We start from the raw sequence: 19,662 nt of genomic DNA, 5'->3' as shown, positions 1-19,662 counted from the left end.
ATATGACTGTCAGCACAGTAGATTTGTTTATGCTAGCATCATGATATAGACATGAGCAATGCATTGTGTTATGGTGTTATAACAGCTGTAACGTCACTAGCAATAAGAAGTTTTTCAAATCGATAATCTTAAGAGACAATCATTGTATATGTGGTTTATGTTTGATCAGAATATTGTTATGTGGCATATAACTGTACCTATAATAATTTGCTAATGAACACAAAATATGAAAAGATATAATTTGTGACATTAATAACATAAAATGTGGGGGTAGAAAAGTAAAAGTGTAAATTTTTGTATGTTATTGAAGCTCAATTGTTATCAGTTTAAAATGGACTTTCAAAAGTATAAGATGTTTTATTTGTGTAAGCCTCATGAGTAATTACAAAAAATTCTGTAGTGTTATATAAAGATGTCACAAGATAAATCAAAACATAACACTATTAAAATCATCGACTCACAAAAAAGACCACAATGAAGAAAGAAATAAACAAAGAAACTGCAAAATAGTTAGAAAATAATTAAAAGTATGGCAATATCTAGTCATTCCTATCAATAATAACTTTGAAAGTGAATGAATTAAATTATTTTATCAAAAGACAGAGTGACTGAATGGGTTAAAAAAAGAAGAGCCATTTACATGCTATATACAAAAGACTCACTTTAGCTTTAAGAACACACATAGACTGAAAATGGAGAGGTGGAAAAAGATGTTTTATCCCAATGACAACCACTGGTAGTTGTATTTATACTAGACAAAGTAGTCTTTATGTCGAAACTATCGTAAGAGATGAAGGTTATTATATAATAATAAAGGGGCCATTTAATCAAGAAGATGTAACAATTGTAAATATATATGCACCCAACATTAAAGCACTTAAATATATAAAATGAATATTAACAGAACTGAAGGGAGAAATAGACAGCAATACAGTAATAGTAGGAGACCTCAATACATGATTTTCAATGATAGATCAATGACAAAAATCACTAAGGCCAGAGGACTTGAACAATACTACAGACCAAATGAACCTAATAGACATATGCAGAATATTCCATCCAATGGCAGCAGAATACATATTCTTCTTAAAAGCACATGGAACATTCTTCAGAATTGCTCACATATTAGAAAACAAAGCAAATCTTACAAATTTAAGATTGAAATCATATTAACTGTCTTTTCCAACCACTATGGTATGAAACTGGAAAATAATAACAAGAAATTCCCCCAAATTTACAAATACACGTAAATTAAACAAAATGCTCCTGAACACCTAATAGGTAAAAGAAAAAATCAAAAAGAAAATTGAAAAATATCTCAAGACATATAAAAATGTACACACAATATACCAAAACTTATGGAATGCAGCAAAAACAGTTCTAAGAGTTAAGTTTATAGCACTTAATAACTACAATAAAAAAGAAAGATCTCAATAAACAATCCAACATTACACTTCAAAGAACTAGAAAAAATGTACAAACTAAGCCCAAGATTAACAAAAGGAATAAATAAATTGAAGAGAAGAAATAAACGAAACAGAGACTAGAAAAACAATAAGCAGAATCAACAAAGCTAAAAAGTTTTTTTAAAAGACTAACCTTTAAACAAAGAAAAAAACTCAAATAAATAAAATTAGAAATGAAAATGAAGACATCAAAACTGATACCACAGAAATACAAAGAATAATAAGAAACTTCTATGAACAATTATATGTCAACAAATTAGGTAACCTAGAAGAAATAGAGAAATTTCCAGACACATACAGTTTACTAAGACTGAATCCTGAAGAAATAGAAAATCTAAACAGATCAATAATGAGAAAGTAGATCAATTCAGTAATTAAAAATTTTCCTATCAAAGAAAAGTCTAGAATTTGATGTCTTCACTGCTAAATTCTTCCAAGTATTTAGAGGATAACTGATACCCATCTTTCTCAAATTCTTTCAAAACATGAAGAGAGGAAATACTTCCAAACTCATTCTGTGAGAGCAGCATTACCCTGACAAAGCTAGACAAGGATCCTACAAGAAAAAATAATTACCCACCAATATCATTGTTTAAAACAGATTGAAAAACTTCAATAAAACACTAACACACCAAATTCAATAGTACATTAAAAGGATCCTATACAATGACCAAGTGGAACTTTCCCCAGAAATACAAAAAGGGTTCAAACTATGTAAACCTATAACTGTGATACACCACATTAGCAAAGTGAGGGACAAAAACCCATATGATTATCTCAATAGATGCAGAGAAAGCATCTGACAAAATTCAACATCCTTTCATTATAAAAAATTTCCAACAAATTAGGTATAGAAAGTATGTACCTCAGTGTAATAAAGGCCATATACAGTGTCATATGGCAATTACAATGTCACCCACAGATAACACCATGCTCAATAGTGAAAAGCTGAAAGCTTTTCCTATAAGATCAAGGACAATACAAAGATGTCCATGCTAGCCACTTCTGCTCAACATACTATTGGAAGTCCTAGCCAGAGCAAATAGGCAAGAAAAATGAACTAACATTATTCAACCTGAAAAGGAAGAAGTAAAAGTATTTCTGATAGCAGATAACATAATTTTAAGCATATTGTAAACCTTACAGATTCCACTAAAAAACTGGTCGAACTAATAAACAAAAACAGTAATTTTGCAAGACACAAAATCAACATACAAAAATCAGTTGCATTTCCTTACACATCAATGAACTATCCAAAAAGAAAATTTTAAAAAGTTTGTTTTATAATAGCAATGGAAAGACTAAAATACTCAGAAACATACCTTACCAAAGAGGTGAAGTACTTATACACTGAAAATTATGAAATGTTAATGAAGAAAATTTAAAAGACATTGATAAATGGAAAGATTCCATGTTTATGAGTTGAAAGATTCAATACTGCTAAAAGGTTTATACTGTCAAAATGACCTACAGATTCAATGCAATTACTGTCAAAAATCCCAATGGCATTATTTACAGAAATGGAAAAAACAATATTAAGATTCATATGAAATTACAAGACCTAGAATAGTCAAAGCAATCTTAATCAAGAAGACCAAAGATGGAGCCATCCTACTTTCTGATTTCAAATTATAGACCAAAGACATAATAATCAAAATGTGGTACTGGCATATAAACCAGTGGAACAGAAATGGTAGCCCAGAAATAAGCTCATACATATATGCTCAACTAATCTTCAAAAACAGCACCAAGAATAAAGTAACAGAAAAGATGGTCTCTTCAATAAATGGTGTTGGGAAAGTGGAATATCCACATGCAAGAGAATAAATTTGAACTCTTATCCTGCCCCATACACAACAATAAACTCAAAATGGAATAAAGACATATGTGTAACACCCCAAATCATAAAACTACTAAAAAACATACAGAAAAAGCTTCCTCACATTGGTCTTGGCAATGGTTTTTTTGGGTGTATGACACCACTAGCAAAGACAATCACAGCAAAAATTAAGTGAGATTGTATCAAACCATAAAGGTTCTGCACAGCAAAGGAAACAATCAACATAATAAAAGTCAATCTAAAAAATGAGAGAAAATATTTGCAAAATATATATTTAATAAGAGGTTGATTCAGTGTGTATAAGAAACTCCTATAATCCAATAGCAGAAAAGCAAATAACCTGGTTAAAAAATAGCCAAAGGACCTGAACAGACATTTCTCTAAATGTACAAATGGCCAACAGGCATCTGAAAAGGTGTTCAATATCACTAATTATTATAGACATTTAAATTAAAAGCACAATGAGATATCACCTCACACCCATTAGAATGATAATTATTAAAACTGCAAAAAATAACAAGGGTTGGTGAGGTATATAGAAATTGGAACTCTGTGCATTGTTAGTGAAGATATAAAATGGTGCTACTGCTGTGGTAAACAGTATGGAGGCTTTTCAAAAAAATTAAAGATAAAGTTACCATATTGTATTGATCTGTTCTCCCACTGCTATAAAAATACTACCTGAGACTGGGTAATTTATAAAGGAAAGGGGTTTAACTGACTCGCTGTTCCATATGGCTGAGGAAGCCTCAGGAAATTTACAATCATGGTGAAAGGTAAAGGAGAAGAAAGCACCTTCTTTTCAAGTCAGCAGGAGAGAGAGAGTGCACAAGGGAAACTGTCACTTTTAGGCTATCAGATCTTGTGAGAACTCCCTTACTATCAGGAGAACACCATGGGGAAACTGCCCCATTATCCAATCACCTCCCTCTAGTACTCTCCCTCAACATATGGGGATTAGAACTGATGAGATTTGGGTGGGGACACAGAGCCAAATCGTATCACATATGATCCAGCAATCTTGCTTCTGGGTATATATCCAAAGGAATTGAAATCAAGAGCTTGAGATATCTGTACTTTTTTGTTAATTGCAGCATTATTCATAGTAGCCAAGATATAGAAACAAGCTAAATGCTAATTGATGGATGAATAGATAAAAAGCATGTGATTTGTATACATATTGTGTGTAGAGGGAAAGGTGGAGCATGATCTAGGGCAGCTACCAGCACTGATTTGTGAGTTTTGTCTCAAAATCCTTCTCACATATTTTCTGTGTCTTATGTTTTTGAGGTACATTCTCCTACACTTAAACATACATACAGGGAAATACTATATGTTAATTGCTTTCCAAATCGTGAGTTTGTTTTTATTTAGTTATTTTATTGACCGAATCTAGTATCTACTGCAAATATGATTATATATTTTCCTCATTCCTACTCCACCTGTTGGGTTAGGAAGCTATGTCTCAGGAAGTAAAAGCAGTGTGTATAAATGGTTCCTTCTTCTGTCATTTCTACTCTATGATTCTGTGTGCATGGAACTGGGTATCTATAGAACTTGATGCAAACAAGCAATAGCTCTTGAGGCTTCCAAAGCTATGTCACTTACTAAACTCCCTTCTCTGCAAGAACCCTGGAAAGGTATGCATTAGTTTGTGGCATGCTGTTGGTTTTGGCAGGTATTCTTCACAGTTCACAGTTTGGGACTATTCTTAGTTTGTCCAGAGTTTTCTATTCTTTTTTCTTTGTTATTTTGTAGGTGCATCTAGTGTAGTGAAATCAAAACAGCTTTATCACGATGTGTTTGGCAGGAATCCCTTTTTAATTAGGCAAGAGATTGAAAGGAATATTTTGTATTTATCTCTTTGAGAGTACTTGCAATAAAACAAAAGTAGAATTACTTTTAACTTACATAGCTTTTAATTCTTTTTTGTATGTCAGTGGGGCTCAATCAATAACAACATAAAGAGAATGAATTTAATAAATATAAGTGAATGATGATCTAATTTTGGATCTAACTAATAGAAAATGTAAATGACAGCTTAAACTTCCACATTGTTTATTAAACATGATAAATATAGCCTTTTCCGTGCATAGCACTCCTGAGGAAACTTCTCATTTGGAGACTCATATAAAATTATGATAAAATTTTCTCTTTTCTCTGAATAATCTTCTCTTTAAAAAATCCTTAGATGCTTAATAGGCTCAACAGTATATTAAGAATAAATGGCTTCCCTAGGGCTATGGAGTGAAAATGAAAGTATTATGAGTATTAGGACTAGCAGGAATATTTAGGTCATAAATGGAAATGTCACAGTCTCGTGGAACTCTTTGCTTTGCATATTTATGACTTTAGTTATTTATACCTTGCTTTGTTTTCAAAAGGATTTCAGACAGCTTACCAAAAGAAAGAAAATAAAAACAAATAAGTGAGGGAATCAAGGTAAAGAGAAGATATTATGGAAAAAACAAGATGAAACAAGGAGGAAACGAGGAGTGAGTGAATGTAACATTTGTTACAAGATTCAGTCTACTTGCTAAAAGTGGGCTGGCTATTTGGCTCAGAGCTTTCTAGCAGCCAAAGTGAAGAGGGAAATGTAATTAGTTTCAAGATTCACAAACTCATTAAGAGGTAATCCAAGCTGCCTCTCAGGGGATCTGCACAGTAATCCTGGTATTGAATACCAGGTTTAAATGTAATGACTTGTTTTCTTAACAACATACATAGGGTGAATAAAACAACAAATTTCATGGAGAAATTTCTTGGAAACTCCTTTAATAAAGTTCAATGGCATAACACTAAAAAATAATTCACTTAAAATTTATACCAGCAGAGACTAGAATGGTACAGTTCAGGTACAGACTCCTACTGGTCTGTAGAGTATTAGAGTATTCAAAGGAAGTGATGAATTATGTATTCATTTCATAGGTGATATATTTAAATTTTAATAATTGTTTTAAATTAAAATATGATATATGTACATTAAAAATCAAGTAATATGGATACATTAAGTTTAAATACCCCACCCACCTTTACTTTCCAGGAGTACTCATTATTAAAAATTTAGATTTATTTCTTTATATAAACAAATATATTAATGTTTAAGTGTGTGTGCCCATGAACACATTACACACCCCTACACACATGAATAGAATTAAATTCTGGTTTCCACCACTCACAAATTTAGAGGCATCATGTTTTAGTCACATACTTGGTGTAGGATGCAGCTGCTGGTCCACATGGACCAATGGGATAATTTTGTTTAGACAGAGTTCTCTTCATGCAGATCACTCCAAATAGATATCTGCCAGGGCATTTACTTAGGGATGCTGCAGTAGAGCAGTTGGGCAGGTCAAGCTCTGGTTCACCTATGGTCTGAATGTTTATGTCCTCCTACAATTTGTATGCTGAGATCCTTACCCTCAAGGTGATGGTGTTAGGAGATGCTTTTGGAGGATGATTAGGTCATGGGAGCAAAGTCATCATGAATGTAATTAGTGCCCTTATAAAACAAGCTCAAGAGATACTCCTTGCCCCTTCTACCATGGGAAGACACAGTGAGAAGATAACATCCATGGGTCATGAAACAGGCCTTCACCAGACATTGAGCTTGCTGATGCCTTAGAACTGTGAGAAATAAGTTTCTGTAGTTTATAAGCACACAATTTATAGTGCTTTGTTATAGCCACTCATAATTTTAGTAGGGTTTACTTACAAAATTCATAATCAAACCTCTTAATTTAAAAATTCTTTATTTAAAAATTTTAAAATTACAAATTTCTTTGCTCATGGTTGGAAGCTGCAGAACATGAGACATCTATGATGTCAGCCTTTCAGGGCAGAGAGCACAGTCGTAATAGTGAATCAAAAGAAATCACAAATGTAGAGATTGAAAAATAAAAGATGAACAGAGATTAGGAAAAATAAGAGGGAAAAATAAATATCAAATTCTAAGGGTAAAAATATTTTTAAAGAAAATAAAAGCAGGAAAATAAGTTTTTTTTAACACTTCTTTTTTATTTTCAACTCAGGGGAGTACTTGCGTATGTTTGTTACAAGTGTATATTGTTTGGCGCTAAGGTTTGGGCTTCTATTGATCCTATAACCCAGATAGTGAACATAATACTGAATAAAAAGTTTTGCAGCCCTTGGCCCCTACCTCCTTCTATTATTTTGTAGTCTCCTGTGTTTATGTTCCCATCTTTATATCTATGTGAGCCAAAAATGTTGCTCCTACTTATAAGTGAGTACTATTTGCTCTTCTGTTTGTCTGTTAGCTCACTTAGGGTAACGGCCTCCAACTACATCTGTGTTGCTGCAAAAGATATGATTTTATTCTTTTTTGTAGCTACATAGTATTCCATGGTGTATATGTATCATATTTTCTTTATTTAATCCTCCAGTAATGAGCATCTATGTTGATTCTATATCTTTGCTATTATGAATAGTACTGTGATGAACATAAATACATATGTGTTTTTGATAGAATGATTTATTTTCTTTTAGATGTATATCCAGTAATGGGATTGTTGGGTCAAATGGCATTTCATGTTTTAGTTCTTTGAGAAATTTTGAAATTGCTTTCCACAGTGGCTGGACTATTTTGCATTCCTACCAACAGTATATAAGCATTTCCTTTTCTCTACAATCTCACCAATATATTACTATTATCATCATTATTATTATTTTACTTTTCAGCAATAGCCACTGTGATTGGTTTGAGAAAGTATCTTGTGGTTTTGATTTGCATCTCTCTGATAATTAGTTATATGAAGCATGTTTTCATGTTCATGTCCTTTGCCCACTTTTTAAATGGGGCTGTTTGTTTTTTTTCTTGTTGAGTTGTTTAAGTTCTTTATAGATTCTGGATATTAGGGCTTTGTTAGATGCATAGTTTGCAAATATTTTCTCTCATTGTGCAGGCTGTCTGTTTACTCTGTTGATTATTTTGCTGTGAAGAAGCTCTTTAGTTTAATTAGGTCCCATTTGCCTATTTTTCATTTTGCTCCACTTGCTTTTGGGGTCCTTGTGATAAACTATTTGCCTAAACTAATGTCTAGAAGAGCATCTATTAGGCTTTCTGCTAGAATTTTTATAGTTTGAGGTCTTTTTAAGTCTTTGATCCACCTTGAGTTAATTTTTGTATATGGTGAAAAGTAGAAGTCCAGTTTCATTCTTGTGCAAATGGTCAGCCAGTGGAAAATAAAGATCAAACAAGCAAATAGTTACTAAAGTAAGAACAGAAAAATAAGAAATATTACAACATAAATTAAAAGTGAAAGTAACACAGAAATAATGCCAAGTAAACAATCTAGAGTTTTAGAAATCAAAACAAAACAAAAACTGATTTTTTATATAAATTATATCCAAGTAAGAAAAGAAAATAGAAAAAAAGTAAAGAATGGGAGAAAAAAGGGAAAAGACAGACAGACAGTTGACTACTGTAGGTAAGTAACTTGAATTCTTAAGAAAATCCTGAGGTGGCTCTCTTGCTAGCTATTTATAGGAAAAAAACAAAAATAGCTGACTCTTATATGATGCCCTTAAACTCTGGCACTTTAATTCAAACCTGCAGGCACGAACTTGTAGGCACTCTCTCATAATCTCAGGGGTAGTGGTTTTTTATTTCAAACAGATGGTAGTCAGTTGTGGTGTTCCTGGGTGGTCCATTAAGCTATTAACATTGCCTTTAAATACTTTTCATACAACTGTACTACGGGAGTATTATAAAACATTTGAGGAAAATCACAAACCTCCATAGAATTTATAAGCTGTTCAGCAATCCAGGGCAAAGAATGCCACTTCTCCATTGACAGTAATAGTTGGCATATTAGTTGGAGTTGTCTCTACAGTAAACTTTAAAACAATCTGCTTTGGATTTCTCACTTTATAAAAATAATTCAGTATTTTAAAAATATAGACAAGAAAACAAAAACAACAAAATAAATAAAAGAAAGAAAGGAGAAAAAGAAAGAAAAGAAAATGAAGAAAGAAAAGGAAATGCTAGAAAATGCCTCTTCAAGGCCATGGTTCTAATCAGTGTACATCTGCAGATAGCAATGTCGTTTTTGCATTACTGATTTTTATATTTGGTGGCAACAATCTTTAAGGTATAACTACAATAGTAAGTAAGTATGACTGCAAAGTTCAGAAACCCTTGCTGTGCTTGCTTCTCTGGGTGTCTGTTTCATTTGTTCTAAGAATTGCCCAAAATAACATATGACAGAATAGTATCAAAAACTCCTCAATGTGGACTCAGATGCCATAAAACTCTAGACAGATAAACTGTTACAGTGAAATTTGTCATAACTCAGCCTCTCCGATGTGAACTGATGCTTCATCTGTGGTGTGATCATATGTGTGTGTGGAGCTTCCACCTCGGTATGCTTATGCTTTATAGACTTTTGTACCTTTGGCAACAAATCTACTTTCCCATGGCTTTCTCCTACTGTTAGTGAAGTGGGAAATAAAATATGCTTTTTAAACTTCCCTTGGGGTTTAAATAAAGTTAGATTATGACTAGGCAACCAACAACAGGAAACAATGAGAAACAAACGGCAAATTCTCGCAAGTCCTTCCTTTAAGGTCAACTCTGGCACATACACTGCATAGCAGCTAATAATAATATAAAAGAAATAAGCAAAGCCTTGCAAGCCTTTTGCTATTTACTGATATTTCCTCTGTCCTCCACATCCCAGGCTTTGTATCCCTGGGAGATAGGTAGTTGTCAATGTTAATCTTATTTCGTAGGTGGAAACATGAAAATTAATGTAAACTGATTTACGTAACTGTGAGTTTCTTAAGGACAAGAATTGTATTCTATTGGTATTTTGAATCTCCAGACAGAGAACAATGCCTAACTTATATTACTTGCCCAAGAACAACATAATGCCACCTTCATACATTTGTAGCATACATATATACTGTTCTGCCAACCCCTATCATGGAGAAGATAAAAAATAGTGCTACAGACACAAAACTCTGAACTTTCCACAAAACATATAGCTCATTCAGGATTGTCATCTACTTGTTCCAGGTTGGGAAATGTTTTGGAGAATATGAAAACATCTTGATTTTCAGATGATGCAAGAAACCAGAAGGATTTGTATGAGAAACAGTAATATGAAACCAAAGTATCCAATCAGGAAATGTTATGATTTTATCATTCCTATTTCTTACTTTGGAAATTAATGAACAAAACAATTTTCAATAGAACTAATGATCCATGAGATGCAACATAGTGAGTGAAAAATGCCTGGAGTCATTTAGAGTCACCTGATATTTATTGAATTGCCTATTATGTCAGGTTTGTGCTAAGCTTTGGTAATATTGAAATGAGTTAGACAAATATGGTCCCTGTCCTCATAGAGCTGACATTTTAGAGGAGGAAATAGGCAAAAATCAACCAACTAAACAAGTATCTTAAGTGGGTCATAGGAAAGAAACACAGCACTGAGATGGGGCAGGGCAGTGGAGGAGGGGGCTCCAGAGAGACTTGACAAAGGACTGGGACCTGAGTAGGTAACAAAGGCTGAGATCAGAAGGGATCCCAGACCCTGGGGAGGAATGTTCCAGAACCATGAACTTACAGAAGCAAAAGTTCTGAGATGGGAAAGAATTTGCATGTTAGATCTAGGTCATAATATAAACATGGCCATTTATGAGCATAAGCAGGCAATTTCCTTTATCTAGGATTCTTAGTTTTACATTTGTAAATGCAAAATAATAATGCCTATGTTGAAAATTGACATGAAAGTTGAAGCTTTCTGTGGCAAAGTGCCCAAGACATTTCAGACCTTCAGAAAATGTTTCTTTTCAGCCAACGTTTTATAACTTCTGATGGATTCCTTACAAAAGTCCTAGCAATAACAGCGACAAAAAAATGTTAACACTTCCCAAAGATGTGTCGTTTTTTTCCAAGTAGCGCTTACTGTAAAAAAAACAACAACAAGTCTTGGAAACTTTGAACAGGATTCATCTGTACCCTAACAACTGTGAAGGTCACAGATTACCATGCCTATTTTTTAATCCAAATATATTTCAGTGACTGCAAAAAATCAAGAAAGAAGTGTAACAGATTGAATTCTTTACTTGGTGAGTTTTCAGTAATAGATTAGCATGTATTTAATGGACTTTTCAGCATAAGTGAATTAAATCTCTTTTACATTAAACAGACTCTTATACAAGACTTCACAACGCTGCTGTATCACCACCAGGATTATTTTACTATCTATAGATGTTTTACATTTTTAAGAGCCCTACAAAAACACGTGGCTGTTTATATGACCTCTCATAACTATTTCAGTTGGGTTTTGTCAACCAATTGTAATTCTTGTTTTCTTAACAAGCAAGTAACCTTCCCTTTCTCGGAACAAGAACATTTCATGCATTTAACGATTAGAGCAGTTTAAGTCCTGAGCGAACTCTGTTCACCCAAATATATTCCTCTGAGACAAAACCACAGCTGTAAATTGACCTACAAAAAAGTAATCCCTGGGATTAGTGTCTGTATAACCTCTGTGTTCTGCGGAAAAATAAATGAGTGTACATGAGCACTCTTCATAACACACATCCTCAACACACACACACATACACACACACACACACACACGCGCGCGCGCGCGGCAGTTGGCATAAACCAGAACTGAAGTGGTCGAGGTCATAATTGCATAAAGGCTTGAGGACAGAAATCAGCTCTGGATTAACAGGAACCTAGATCCCTTGAGTATGTGGGAAAAGACATGCTTTTTTCTAGGAGTGTTCTGCTCTGCCTTGGATGTGAAGAGCAGGTAGCTATGTCCTCTTGCCACTGAGACCTCCAGTTAGCAAGATTGAGGTGGCCAGGAAGAGTTAATGGGGAAGAAGGTGTTTCTATTCCATATAGGTTTGCAGAGAGGTGAAAATTGCAATTTGGAGTTTGTGGTATTGCCTAAGACAAGAAAAGTGGAAAACAAGAAGTTTGCCTGATGGGAGAGCATGGAAACCCAACAGAAACCAAAATTGTGGCATTGGTGAAGTAAAGCAAACTGAAATAACTCATTGTAGACAAAGTAAGGGCGAGTCATCAGGGTTTAAAAATACTATTTTAAGAGAATGAGAAAATAATATTTTTGGTCGAAATTATTCCCAGGAATGTGGAAATTGTTTCTAACAATAAGGTAAAATGAAAGGAGATACCTGTGGATTGCAATTAAAGGTGTTTAAAAAAATTGGATACCTGTGAAGCACCCAATTTTAAAATAAATATTACCTCTGTAATATTTATCTCACTAAGAGCTGGGACCTGACTAGGTAACAAAGGCTGAGATCAGAAGGGATCCCAGACCTTGGAGAGGAATATTATCTCTTACAGAAGCAAAAGTGACTTTTGAGATAAATAATGAACTTACAGAAGCAAAAGTGACTAAGTGAGATAAATATTACCTTTGTAATGTTTGGTCAGCCAAATTTGTGTTTCCATTTTTTCTTTTCTAGCGACATTTCTTTTGTGAAATTCTTGCCTAGAATGCCTTCCATCTCTCCATTTATCTAAGTTTCATACTTCCTGTTAAAATCTTTCCTCCCCATTCAATTTCTTTTACTGACTCTATTCTCAGTATCTCACCTTCCTCTGACTTTCCTTAGCTACTCTTTTATTACTGAGCGTAAATCCTACCTGAATTTAAAAGGAGAAATAGAGTCAGATTGGTTGTGAAATTGGTAGACTGATGATCCCTTTCAGGTACTATGTGCAAGAATTGTTAAGTTTTTGTTTTGGGAGCAGCAGGAGGGAGGAGTTTTGTGGAAGTTAAGTGGTGAAGACATGATTCCTGTGCAGGGGATGGGATTGAATTTTTCTTCTTCTAGTCTTTAGGGTCTACTTTGAGCCCAGTGGCAAGAGAAGTGGAGGCTAGAAGCTGGAAGAATTGTAGTTATGAAAGACTTGTTGAGACATTAGATACATGAAGCATTGCTTTGGGGCCCATCAGATCACTTATAGCATATATTTTTTAAGAAAGGACAATTCTAATTCTTCCTCCAGCTCCTTCTTAAGAGTCAGAGGGCCTTTAAGAGTCAGAGGGCCACTGGTGTGGGGTTCTTAAGCATGCCAGATGGTATTCCATTGTATAGCCCCAGGAGCAGAAATGATGGAGTGGTACCCAGTTGAAGAAGACAGAGCTGAGGCACACAATCAGATTGGTCACAAAAAAATGCAAGACCTCAAAGAAGGCTCCCAGAAATATATAGGGGAGATTCTGAAATAAAGGAGAAGGGGATAGGGGAGGGGCTTAGTATCTGCATAAGCAAATAGAGGCTACAAATCCTAATAATTTGGCATAAATTTCAATATGATTTTATTTCTGATCATAGCCTAATATAGTCACTTCCAGCTATTTCATTTACAACTTTCCAACGTAATACAGTTTTCTCTTAAAAAAACAAAACTGTTAGGTTCAATGATACATATGCAAGTTTGTTACATAGGTAAGCTTGTGTCATGGGGATTTGTTGTACAGATTATTTCATCACCCAGGTACTAAGCCTAGTACCCAATTGTTATTTCTTCTGATCTTCTCCCTCCTCCCACCTTCCGCCCAGGCTCTGCTGTTCCTCTCTTTGTGTCCATGTGTTCTTGTTGTTTAACTCCCACTTAAAAGTGAGAACATGTGGAATTTGGTTTTCTGTTTTTTCATTAGTTTGCTAAAGATAATGGCCTCCAGGTTCATACATATTGTTACGAAGGACATGATCTTAGTCTTTTTAATGACTGCACAGTATTCCATGGTGTAAATCTACCACATTGTCTTTATCCAGTCTGTCATTGATGGGCATTTAGGTTGACTCCATGCCTTTCTTATTGTGAATCGTGTTGCAATGAACATAGGCATGCATGAGTTTTTATGGTAAAATGATTTGTATTCCTTTAGGTATACACCCAGTAGTGGGATTGCTGGATTGAATGGTAGTCTTCTTTTTAGCTCTTTGAGGAATTGCTACACTGCTTTCCACAGAGCTTGAACTAATTTACACTCCCAACAACAGCATATATGCATTCCTTTTTCTCTGTAACCTTGCCAGCATCTGTTATTTTTAAACTTTTTAATAACAGCCATTCTGACTGGTATGAGATGGTATCTCATTGTGGTTTTGATTTGCATTTCTTTAATGATCAGTGATGTTGGGCTTTTTTTCATATGCTTCTTGGCTGCATGTATGTCTTCTTTTGAAAAGTGTCTATTTATGTCCTTTGCCCATTTTCTAATGGGCTTGTTTGTTTCTTGCTTGTAAACTTATTTAGGTTCCATACAGATGCTGAATATCAGACCTTTGTCCTTTGTCAGATGCACAGTTTGCAAATATTTTCTCCCATTCTGTAGGTTGTTTACTTACTCTGTTGATATTTTCTTTTGCTGTGCAGAAGCTTTTTCATGTAATTAGATCTCATTTGTCAATTTCTGCCTTTGTTGGAATTGCTACTGTCATCTTCATCATGAAATCTTTGCCAGATCCTACATCCAAAATGGTATTGCCTAGGTTGTGGGTGGTTTCTAGATACTGAGAATGACCTCGAGCTGGCAGACAGCAAGAACATGGTACCCTTTACAATCACAAGGAACTGGATTCTGCCAACAACCTTAATAAGCTTGGAAGTGTATTTCCTAGAGCATCCTGATTAAAAACCTAGCTAATGAACACCTTGATACTGGTCTTGTGAAAACAGAACAGAGGAATGAGTGAAGCTAACCCAGACTTCTGACCTACAGAACTGTGAGGTAATATATTTATGTATTTATGTTGTTTTAAGCTCCCAAATTCATAATTGTTACAGCAGCAACAGAAAAAAATACACTAGGTATCAGCTTGGGTTTCTCTTTCTTTAATGTCAAGATAAGATTGGCTTCAGTGTTCCTTCTGGTGTCATCACCAATATTTCTACAAGGCCTCAGGTCATGTAGGATAATGTATACACTCAGGGCTTCTCTGGCTCCGAGCTCCTGTTTCTGCTTGACAATCTTGTAGAATATTCGTGCAATTGAGTCTGCTTGCTCTTGCCTCTCTGCCATTGCCAAGAAAAAAATTCACAGCAAGCCTAGTCAAGATTAGAAATGCCTAATATCTGCTGATGTGCAACCAAGAAATGCTCCCTGTGTGTTAGCAAGGCTTTGTGATAATTTGGTATATGTCATTATGGTGACAATAGGTAACTCACACTGACTTGAAGAGAACTCTTGCTCCTTTGACAGTATTGGCCTTTTACTCTTTGTCTTATTTCTCATGCCATAGCCACCTGTTTTCTAACCCCATTTTAGTATGTTTTCTCTCTCTCTCTGTTTTTCTATCTCCCTCTTATTCCTATTAATATTAATTTCTTAGTTTTAATAATAATGGCACCTTTCAGCAGCCTTTTTGAAAACTCTGTGAAGAGGGAAACTCTTTATGTTTTATGTAGTAATCATATGGGGAACTGAACAAAAAGACGCCTCCAGAAAGAGTGAATCATAGCAGGAAGTTATTTCCGAAGATGTCCTGAATGATGCCACCAGGAGCCTGGGTGACCAGAGAATGGTCAGGGTACCAGAGTGGCCTTCAAAAAGGGAGGAGTAGTGCATCTGGTCATGGTTCCCTAGATTAGATAACATCATTCAATTTCAAGGGGCCTCACACCACTCCCAAACTAACTTATATTGTTATTACTAAAAGTATATATGTCACACAGCCACAACAAGATTGTAAAACCCTTGATATAGGCTTTGTTTTTGATGTATTTTTTAATCAGAGTATGTAGCCCAAGGTGCCCTGCATATAGTAGGCCCTTAATCAGTGTGTATTAATAATGATAATAAAGAAAAATAAAAAGCTGAAGGAAGAAGAGAGATTGCATGAAAAAAATCTCAAATTAGTTTTCAGCTTCTTTTAATTTTTTATTTTAACCTGGGGAGATACATCCTAGATTTAAAAAGGAATAAATGTAAGTACAATTTCGTTAAACAATCTTCTCAGAAAGAGAAATAAATGTGGAATGTATAAATCAAAATGAATAGCGAATTTCAAACTAGAGACTTTGAAACTATTAAAGTAAAAAAGTTTGAATCCAACAGCTATCTACTAATTATTAAGTCAATGATGATTATAATTCATTGAAATAAGCAGTAGTTCCATACGCCTAAGACAGAAAGCTTGCTAGAAGGCAGCTGTTGACATGAAAATCATTGCTTAACATTAAATTTGCTTTTAATAATTCCTTGGCATAATCCTACTAGCAATTATAACACAAAGCAGAATATGTTGCAACAACATGTGTGAAAATATCAAGAATCTGAAATTCATTTTATTTAAAAGACTCATCCTTTGACTTGTACTTGGAATTTCCGCTGATTTCTGTAGTTATTTAGAATTTGCACCATTTCTCTAGACTGTTAATAAAATTTAGCTATGGGTTCAAATAATTTTATTTTTAAAAATAACTTTTATCTTTTTCTTAACACAAAAGTAATGTATGCTTATAGTAGTCTATATGGCCTGTTTTAAATTTCTAAACCTAAACACAGAAGTTTGGTAGTTGACATTTAGGTGATTAGCATAATAACTGGGCTTAATATAATGGGCTTTGAAATGAAAAAAAACCCACACATTTAGTTGAGGGTCCAAATAGCTATTGAGGAGTATATTTCAACCTAAACATAAAGAAAAGGGCTGTACTATTGCCTTTAAACTCTCAATCTTGTAAACTCCTTGCTCTCATACTGGTTCTTGTGATACCAGATTTGTTGCTACTCTTCCCATTTAGGGGTGGAGTGTAATTTCTCTCTACTGAAATCTGGACAGGCTTTAGTGACATGCTTAACCAATAGAACATGGTGGGAGAGACTTTCTGGGACTTTTGAGGGCAGGAGCTAAAAAGCCTTGCAACTTTTACTTGGGCCTAAAAGAATACTCTTTGGTCTCTGAACTAACACATACGATCACATAAGACTAATTTTAGCCTGCAATGCCTGGTAAGTGCTCAAGTTGACAGTTACATCTTCAAGCTGCAACTTCCAGGATGTTGGACATGTGAGTGAAACTGTCTTGCACTTTCCAAAGCAGACCATTCACCAGCTGACTGCCCCTGAGCGGCATGTCAATGATATGAGAAACAGAGCAGTTACCCAGCTGAGGTTTGCCTGAATTCTTGGTCCATAAAACTCAGCCATACTAACTTTATTTGGTGTTTTTTTAAGTCACTAGGTTTTGGAGATATGTTCTAGTTGTCTATATCTAAATAGCAAATCACTCCAATACTTAATGACTTAAAACAAGTACAAGGCCAGCTGTTATGCTAATCACCTAAAATGTCAAATGCCAAACTTTTGTGTGTAGGTTTAGACATTTAAACAGACCATGAAGACTACTATAAGCATACGTTACTTTTGTATTAAGAAAAAGATAAAAGTTATTTTTAAAAGTAAAATTCTTTGAACCCATAGCTAAACTTTATTAACAATCTAGAGAAATGGTGCAAATTCTAAATGAATACAGGAATCGGTAGAAATTCCAAGTACAAGGCAAAGGATGAGTCTTCTAAATGATATTTTAATGTTTGTGTGGGCCAGGAATTTAGATGGAGCACAGCAGGGCTGGCTTATCTGCTTCAAAATGTTCTGGGTCCTGAGCTGGATATATTTGAAAGCTGGGGTGATTCATGACTGAAGGCTTGTATTACATGGAGACAGGTTTCCTTCATGTCTGGTGGTTGATGCTGGTTTTTGGCTAGTCCCTTAGCTGGACTATTGGCTTGAACATGTATCTGTGGTTTTTCCATGCATCCTCTCCACATGTACCAGTCAGGGCTTTCTCAGAGCATGGTGCCACATTTCAAGAGAATTAGATGAATGCTCTACTGCCTGTTATGACTTAGTGTTGGAAGTTGCCTGTGTCCTTTCTGATGTAGTTGCAAGCCTACCTAGATTAAGAAGAGGAAAAAGGGGTTAAAAGCCATATCCCTCCTCTTGTTTAAGTAAATGAAGGTGAGAAATACTGTGTCTGCTTCAGAAAACAAAGAAAAGAAGAGAGAATAGGTCAAATTCCTGAACTGGAAACTAAATCTTTATAGAGGGATAGAAGTTAAGAAAGGTTAGGACGGGATGTTCAAGCTTTACATCAGATTCCTTTAAGAACATCACCTAAACATTGTAGAAAACAAAGGGAAACAAAAAGTATTCATAACCTCACAGCACAGAAATAAACCTTATTTGTATACACAAATACTTACATTTTATATTAAATTAAATTATTTATTTATTTATTTTGATGCAGGGTCTTGCTCTGTCATATAGGCTGGAGTGCAGGGGCATAATCACTGCTCACTGCATCCTCGAAATCAAGGTTCAATCGATTCTCCCACCTCAGCCTCCCAAGTAGCTGGGACTACGTACAGCACACACCACTGTGCAGGGCTAATTTTTGTAATTTTTGTAGAGATGGGTTTTGCCATGCTTCTCAGGCTGGTCTTGAACTCCTAGACTCAAGCAATCCACATGCCTTGGCCTACCAAAGTGTTGGGATTATAGGCATAAACCATGTCACCTGGGCATTTTTATATTTTAAAAAATTATTTTTACTTTAAACTACTTACAATAAATAAAATTTTATTTAAAAATACTTTACATATTGCAGTCTGACTGTTTTTGACTTAATAATTATCATAAGTATATTATCTTCTAATTTTAATCTCATTGAATATTGTATGAAATAATTGGAATAATAGAATCTGAACACTGAAAGTACTTATTCTTTACTTTATGCTGGGATTAATATCTGGAACCAATATCTAAGATCCAGATTCTTTTCGGTGAGCATTACATGTAAGCATACTCTGACAAATATATACTTCCCTTTCATATTTTCAAAGCAGTCTTGGTACTGGGGAGTAGGAATGTAATCACATATCATCTGTAGAAAGCTTGCCTTCACCCGAGAATGAGAAGGACTCACCTTTAAAAGTTTCATAGGAACACATTGGTTTAGAATGTGCTGAAAGAAACTATCTTTTATGGAGCATCTACTGTATACCAGAGTCTGTATTAAGTGCTTTCTTTGCAACAACACTGTGAATTTGGTTTTACTAATCTCCATTTAAAAAAAATGAGAATCAGAAATATTAATGTCACTTAACTAGTACGTGAAGAAGCCAGAGTTTAAACTCAGATTCTTCTGACATCCAATTATACTTTTCAAAAATATTACCTTTCTTTTCCTTTAGTCACAAAAGGGCCAAATTGTTCTTCTATTCAAAATTGTTTTTTCTGCAATAAGACTAAGAAAATGAATACACATTAAGTATGAAATGTAATACTTGATATGTAATAGTCTTTCAATAAATAGGATGGATATTAT

The sequence above is a fragment of the Aotus nancymaae genome, unplaced genomic scaffold, assembly GCF_030222135.1.
Source record: "Aotus nancymaae isolate 86718 unplaced genomic scaffold, 86718_ANA_hifiasm-v0.15.2.pri h1tg000033l, whole genome shotgun sequence".
Lineage (NCBI taxonomy): Eukaryota > Metazoa > Chordata > Mammalia > Primates > Aotidae > Aotus > Aotus nancymaae.
Note: the sequence above shows the minus strand (reverse complement) of the source record.